At 39.5% G+C, this 8,108-nt stretch overlaps 2 protein-coding genes across 5 annotated transcripts in view; both read right to left on the bottom strand.

Annotated features, from left to right (window-relative positions):
• NOX1 (NADPH oxidase 1) overlaps positions 1 to 8,108 on the bottom strand; it is a 175,768-nt gene that overhangs the window by 102,209 nt on the left and 65,451 nt on the right. The window lies entirely within an intron of this gene.
• Positions 1 to 8,108, bottom strand: part of XKRX (XK related, X-linked) — a 123,997-nt gene that overhangs the window by 54,829 nt on the left and 61,060 nt on the right. The window lies entirely within an intron of this gene.

The following is an 8,108-nucleotide window of genomic DNA, read 5'->3' as shown; positions in this document are numbered from 1 at the left end:
AGGTTTGTGCTGAGAAGTTTGATGATAATCTAATGAGTTTTCCTTTGTAGGTACCATCTTCTTTTCCTGGGCCGCCCTGAGAATTCTTTCTTTGTCGTTGATTTTAGTTATTTTAATATGACATGTCTTGGAGAAGGCCTTTTTGGGATGAGATAATTGGGTGTTCTGTTGACTTCTTGGTCTGTTTTTCCCTTTAGTTCTGTTAGTAATTGCTTTATGTATTTCCATGCTCCCTGATTGAAAGCATAGGTATTAAGTGTTATGTCTTCTTGGTGTATGATTCCCTTTATCATTATGAAGTCCCTCAGTATCTTTCTTTACCTTTTTTATTTTAAAGTCTATTTTGTCCGATATTAGTACCACTACTCCCGTTCTTCTCTGAATGCCATTTGCTTGAAATATCATTTTCACCCTTTCACTTTGAGTCTACATTTTTCTTTGGAACTGAGATGTGTCTTCTGGAGGCAGCATATGGTTAGGTTTGGTTTACTGATCCAACAGGCAACTCTGTGCCTTTTTATTTGTGAGTTTAGTCCATTTACATTTAAGGTAATTATTGAAATATGAGGTTTTCCTATAGCCATTTTATCTTTTTGCTTTCTGGCGGCTCAGTGTTTCCATTGCTTCCTTTTCTTCGTGTTTCTGGTGTTTTGTTTTGTTTTCTTTAATTTGGTTGGGTTTTGTAGATTTACCCACTGGTCCTTCTTGTTTTATGTTATATACTTCAGTTCTGAATCTTTGGTGTGGTTACAGTTATGAATATGTAGAGGATAGTTAGATGATGATAGATGATGATGATGATTATGATGATAGATTAGATAGATAGATAGATAGATAGATAGATAGATAGATAGATAGATAGATAGATATAGATAGTAGTCTATTTTCTTCTGCATGTGCCTTATCTCTATTCCCTTTTGCAAATGTGGAGCTTTGAATCCTCCCCAGTTTTGTGACTGTTGTCTGTTTATCCCTATGTATGCTGAACGTTCATTACTATCTTGCAATACCACATCTCTTCTTATTGTTTAAGCTTATAATGCCCTGTTCTTAATAAAGGTTGTACTCTTCTGCTTCTATCTGCCTGCTAGCCGCCTTACTCATAGTTATGTGTTTTTGTCCTTTTGTTTTAGGTGAGCTGACCCCTTTTCAGTATTTCCTGTAATGCAGGCCTCGTAGTGGAGAATTCCTTCATTTTTATGTCTGGAAAGGTCTTTATTTCTCTTTCATATCCAAAGGAGAGCTTAGCTGGATACATTATTCTTGGCTGGTAGTTCACTTCATTTAATAGGCTGAATATTTGTGTCCACTCCTTTCTGGCTTGTAAGGTTTGTGCTGAGAAGTTTGATGATAATCTAATGAGTTTTCCTTTGTAGGTACCATCTTCTTTTCCTGGGCCGCCCTGAGAATTCTTTCTTTGTTGTTGATTTTGGTTATTTTAATATGACATGTCTTGGAGAAGGCCTTTTTGGGATGAGATAATTGGGTGTTCTGTTGACTTCTTGAGTTCCAAGCTCCAGTTCATTCCTTAGATTTGGGAAATTCTCATCAACTATTTATCTGAAGATGCTTTCTAATCCCTGCTCTTTTTCTTCCCCTTTGAAAATGCCCATTATTCTTATGTTTCCTTTCCTGATGGTATCAGCTAGTTCTTGTATTTCTCTCTCATTATTTTTCATTCTTCCATTTCTCTTTTCTTCCTTCTGATTTATTTCTAGATTTCTGTCTTTGATATCACTGATTCTTTCTTCCATTTGGTCGACTCTATTTCTCAAGCTTGCTATTTTATTCTTCATCTCTTTTAGTGTGTCCTTCACCTCTAGAAGTTCTATTTGGTTCTTTTTAAGGGTTTCAATCTCCTTGCTAAAAATCTCATTCTGCTGATCTAGTTGCTTTTTCAATTCCTGGAATTGTTGATATAATTTTTTTGGATCTCATTGAGTTTTTTCAGAAGTATCATCCTGAATCCTCTGTCAATTAAGTCACATACTTCTATGTCTTTAAGCTTATTTTCTGGAGATTTTTCTCTTTATGAGCTGCCTTGTCATCTTGGTTGTTCATGATGTTTAATGGACTATTTCTCCACCTGGGCATTAATGGAAGTGTATTCTGCTTTTTACCCAGAAAGAAGACTTATTATATAAAAGTCTCTCTTTAGTCTGTCGTTAGGGAGGCATTTTTCTTTTGTTGTCTAGCAGGTGGCGTCTAAGCCTCATGGATCCCTGCTTTATATAAAGGCTTTTTTTTCTTATATTCAACCACACTTGTTACCTACCCTCAGTCTCAGTCCCTGTCAGTGTTAGTGACAGTTTCACTAGCATTTGCTGTGATTCACCTGGGGCTCCGTGGTTTTGGACTTGGAGGACATGGAGGGAGGTGCCATCTGGTTGTGGGGAGGGGGGCTGTGGTTAAGCCTTGCGTGTTGCAACTGCAGCTGGTAATAATCAACTGTTGCTTCTCTGCCATTCCTACTTCTCTGTCATCCCCACTTATCTGCTGTCTCCACTTCTCTGCTTTCTGTCCTGATCCCTGGGCACTGCCGCTGTGTGGAGCTCACAGCTTTCCCAGGCAGGGCTGTTCTGGGAACCCACTGCACCTTCTCCCCTCCTCTTCCTCCTGAAGGGAACTCCGGCTGCAAGAGTCAGCTTCTTTGTTTCTCCCAGTCTATCCCTCAACTCCCGTAGTTCTGAGCTGTGGTAGCTCTTATTCACAGATCCCTTTCTCAGACGTGCTTATGCACAGGTTGGGTGTTTTTTGTTGAGTTTTAGGTGTTTAGCTTATTGTTGTTTCAGAGGAGAGATGTGAGAACATCTCTTACTCTGCCATGTTTCTCCTGCCTTTTGGTAATATCATCGTGGTTTTAATTTGTATTTCTGTGATGATTAGTGACCTTGATCATCTTTTCATATGTCTCTTGGCCATCTGTATTTCCTCTTTGGAGAAATATCTGTTCAGGTCTTCTGCTCATTTTTTAATTGGATTGTTTATTTGTTGTTATGTATGCATCTTTTGATCTGAAGTGGATCTTTTGTAGGCAGGATATATATAGGTCTTGTTTTCTTATCAATTCGGGTATCCTATGCCTTTTGATTGGAACATTTAATCCATTTAAAGTAATTATTGATACGTATGTCATTATCGCCATTTTCTTAATTGTTTTCTGATTGTTGTTAGAGTTCCTCTCTGTTCCTTTCTTATTCTCCTGCTCTCTTCCCATGTATGGGGATGATTTTTGGTAGTGTTGTGCTAGGATTCCTTTCTCTTTATTTCTTATATATTTCTTGTAGATTTTTGGCTTCTGGTTACTATATGCTTCACATATACCAAGCTATTTTTATAACAGTCTATTTACATTGGTGGTCGCTTAAGTTCAAAGATAATCTAAAATCACTACCATTTTTACTCATCCCCTCCACATTTATGGTTTCATCATTAGTTTTTGCTTCTTGTGTACATGTGTGTATTACCTAATTTACTGTTGTAATTACATGTGATCTTCCTACTTTTGCCTCTTAACCTTTTTACTAGCTTTATAGTTAGTTGGTCCACTGCTTCTGTGTTCGCTTTTGTGGGTGCAGAATTTTTTTCCTTTGTGATATTTCTTATCCAATTTTTTTTGCTTTTTTCTTCTATTTAAGAAGTTCCTTTAACTTTTCTTGTAAAACTGGTTTGTCTAGGAAGCTCTTTATCTCTCCTTCTATTCTAAATGATAGCCTTGCTGAGTACAGTAGTCTTGATTGTAGATCCTTGCTATTAATCACTTTCACTATTCTATGCCAATCCTTTCTGGCCTGCAAAGTTTCTCTTGAGAAATCAGTTAACTGTCTTATAAGAACTCCCTTTTAGGTAACTAACTGCTTTTCTGTTGCTATTTTTAAGATTCTCTCTTTGTCTTTAACCTTTGGTATTTTAATTATGATGTGTCTTGGTATGGGCCTTTTTGAGTTTATCTTATTTGGGACTCTCTGAGCTTCCTGAACTTGTATCTCTATTTCCTTCAGGTTAGAGAAGTTTTCCAGCATTATTTTTTCAAATAGGTTTTCAATTCCTTACTCTCCCTTCTTTGTTACCTGTATGATGTGAATGTTGTTACATTTGATGTTGTCCCAGAGGTCCCTTAAACTGTCCTCATTTTATTTCATTTTTTTGCTGTTCTGATTGGGTGTCTTCTACTACTTCATTGTCCAAATAGCTGATTCAGTTCTTTGCTTCATCTAATCTGCTGTTGACTCCATCTAAAGTATTCATATCAGTATTTTATTCCTCATGTCTGCCTGGTTCTTTTTTACAGTTTCTATGTCTTTGTGTAAGTTCTTATTGAGTTCATATATTCTTCACCTAATTTTAATGAGTATCCTTATAACCAGTGTTTTGAGCTCCGTACCTGGTAGGTCGCTTGCCTCCATTTCATTTATTCATTTTTTCTGTAGTGTTGTCTTGTTCTTTCATTTGAGACATATTTGTTTGTCTCCTCATTTTGTCTGCCTCCCTGTGTTTGTTCCTATGTATCAGTTAGATCTGTCATGTCTTCCAGTCTTGGCAGAGTGGTCTTATATAGTAGGTGTCCTGTGGGACCTAGTGACACAGTCTCCCTGGTCACCTGAGTCAGGTTTTCCAAAGGTGTCCCTTGTGTGTGTTGTGTGTGTCCTCCTGTTGTAGTTGAGCCTTGATTTCTGTTGACACATCAGTGGGTGAGACTGACCCTCAGGCTGACTGTGAGGAGTTGCCATGACTACAGTGGATGAGCTGTTGTGCAAGGGCTCACCCCATGGATCAGGATTCACTTTGGCTGGATTCTGGTGCCTGCTGGGTCCACCTTTTGGGTATATCATTTGTGGAGCTAATTGGGTGGTGGTCTGGTGTGGTCTGAAGCTGACTACCATGTGTGTTGTTTCTGGGACCTCTTGGGAGGGGCTCTGGTGTACATCAAAATTAGCTGCTATCTGTGCCTTGCCCAGGGCTACCTGGTAGGAGCTACAAAGTAATCTGTGGTTGGTAGCTGCCTGTACTTGGCTTGGAGTCACCTGGGAAAGGCTCTGCTGCAATCTGAGGCCAGCTGCCACCTGTGCTGGGCTTGGGGATGTTAAATAAGTGCTATAGGGCACATTGTAGCCAGCCACCACTTTGGGGGTTTTGCGGACCTTTAAAAGATTTTAGGAAGGTCTGCAGTGTGGGTTGAGGCTGGCTGCTTATCTGGATCAGCCGCTGAAAGAGGTTCGGGCCTGTGAGTTGTGTGCTGTGGGTTCTCAGGGAATCATCAGTGTGTGGCAAGTGGTGTTAGCCAGAATGGCATATCAGATTTGGAGCCAGCCTGCACTTGTCGTCTGTTTGGTTCAACAAAGGAACAATGGCTTTTGCTAGCACTTTCGCCTACATCTGCCAGTTCTCCCACTCGTGCCTGCCAGCTTGTTGGGGGAGTGCTCACGAAAGGAACAATGGCACCTGCCAGCACTTCTGTCCCAGAGATAGCTGCCTTTCTAGCCCTCACTCAGAAGCCAGACAATTCAGGTACTTCCTGTATGTCCCTAGTACTTTTCAAGCTGCTGTCCCTTTGTTGGAGCTTAGGGCAACTGTTTGTGAATGAGTGAATCTGTGCTCAGGCCCTTTAAGAGGACACCTAGTTCTATAGCAGCTTTCTTTCTCACCCAGACAGAGTCCCCACTGATTGTCACAGCCAAATATTGTGGGGACTCCTCTTTCTGGCACTGGTCCTCTGGGCTAGGAAGCCAAGTGTAGGGCCGAGATCCCTTGCTCTTCAAGGGGGACCTCCGCAGCCTACATATTCCTCCTGATTCTTAACCACCACATATGGGTGCGGGACCAGCCTGTTTCACGTCTCTGCCACTCCTACCAGTCTCAATGTGTCTTCTTTTATATATATACATATATATGTGTGTGTGTGTGTGTGTGTGTGTGTGTGTGTGTGTGTATATGAGTTCTGTTCAGCTAGTCTTTGGGTGGTTCTCAAGGGTGGTATTTCTATAGTTTAGTTGTAATGTTGATGTGGTCATGGAAGGATATGAGCACAATGTTTTCCTACATCATCATCTTGACTGGAAGTCTCAAATAACGTCATTTTTGTTCAATGCTATTTCATTATAATGTTGATGAGATGCCTAAGGAATTCAGTCTTGTTTATATCAATTAGCCTATGATAAAATTGCTCTCATTATATGTCATGTTGCCATAGTTCCAAGAACCTATCAATGCTATGTGAGGACTTACTGTAGTTGTTCATATCCCAATAATAGGGTGTGTGTGTGTGTGTGTGTGTGTGTGTTTAGAGTTATTATAAGGTATTTACTCATGCAATTTTGGAGTGTGGTTAAGTTCCAAGATCTCCAGGGTGAATCAACAAACTAGAAACCCAGGAGAGCTGATGGTATAGTTCCAGTCAGAGGGTAGCAGGTTTGAGACCTAGAAAGAACAACTGTTTCGGTCTGAGTCTGAAGGCAGGAAAAAAAAAAAAAAAACAATGTCCCATTTCTAATGCAGTCAAGCACAAAGAATCCTCTTTTACTCAGTGGAGGGTCAGTCAGCCTTTTCGTCTTCTTCAGGCCTTCAACTGATTGGATGTGGCCTACATATTAGGGTATGTCATTTGCTTTACCCAGTCTATTTAAATGTTGACTTCATCCAAAACCACCCACATGGAGACACCTAGAATAATGTTTGATCAAATATCTGGGCATCCTGTGGTCCAGTCAAGTTGATACATAAAATTAACTTATTGCAGTATATGTATTACAAATGTATGAAACGACTTCACTGAAGCAGGTAGTATAAGTGTGCTGACCCACGTAACTAGAAATAAATGTAGTCTGTAACACTAAAGGAACTGTACATAGCACTATAGCTGATCAAGTGGCTTCCCATAAGGGTATATGACTTAACTATTCTGATACTGCTCTACAGTAGACTAGAATTGAACAATCAAGTAAATAGATTGTGAATGGTGGAAGCCAGGTTTCTCATTGATGGAGTGGAAGGTAACAGTTAAGCAAAGGGAGAAGGCTAGAATAGGCTAGTTTGCTATTCACCCTGTAGATCTTGGAACTTGCCAGACTCCAAAACTGCATGAGCGAATACCTTATAATAACTCTACACACACACACACACACACACACACACACACACACAGTGATGGGTTAGAATTGAAAACATCAGTATAATCTCATGTTTAGTTCGATATAGAAAAACATGGTCACATAAATGTTTACAGATATATCTATATACACAAGTTAGTATACACACATAGATTCCTTGTTCTGTCATCTGAGAGCGCCTAGAAGCAATGACACTCCAGTAGCAGTGATCATATCTAGTACCCAGATCTTGGTTTCTAAGACTGCTCTCTAATGAAGGAATCCAGAGCTCCTTGGAAAAATGGTTGATTCTAAGACTAGGGCAGGGAATACAAAAGATTAGCCTGAAGCCTCTCATAGTGCCAGCAAGAAAGGATGTGCTCAAAACAAATAAACAAAAACCATAACAGTGGAGGTATGTCAAAGAGATACAGGAGTCAATTTACAGAACTCCCAATACCAAAGTTGAAATAAATTAAACAAGTAAATATAGTAGTACTGGATTATAACTCGAAGTATAAAATAAATGCCTATTAGTTGATATTGTATTAATGATTTAATAAATAAACACATGTGAACAGACAAACCTCACATACAGAAGATTCCCAAATAACTTATATAGATACTCCCCCCTCAAGGAGGTAAAGCATAACTCCCCATTCCTTAAGTGTAGACTGCACATAGTAACTTCCTTCCAAAGAGTACAGCATGGAAAGGGGGAAATAGAGTAACTTTACAGTGGAAAGACCTAACAAATACCAGGTAATCAAGGTCAACATCATCAGAGATAGGTCATGTTGATAGCATGTATTCATCATATGATGTGATGAGAAGGGCCTTAACCTCTGTAATTTCCCCCCAAGAACACATAACTGCAGTCTAATCATGAGAAAATTATCAGACAAACACCAAGTGAGGGACAGTCTACAAAATACCTGACCAGTACTCCTGTCTAAGTCATCAAAAACAAAGTCTGAGCAAATGTCACAGCCAAGAAGAGCTTAAAGAGACTTGACAACTAAA

The sequence above is a fragment of the Pteropus vampyrus genome, unplaced genomic scaffold (genome assembly GCF_000151845.1).
Source record: "Pteropus vampyrus isolate Shadow unplaced genomic scaffold, Pvam_2.0 Scaffold543, whole genome shotgun sequence".
NCBI lineage: Eukaryota > Metazoa > Chordata > Mammalia > Chiroptera > Pteropodidae > Pteropus > Pteropus vampyrus.
The sequence above is the reverse complement of the archived record's forward strand: the minus strand, read 5'-3'. Positions and strand labels throughout refer to the sequence as shown.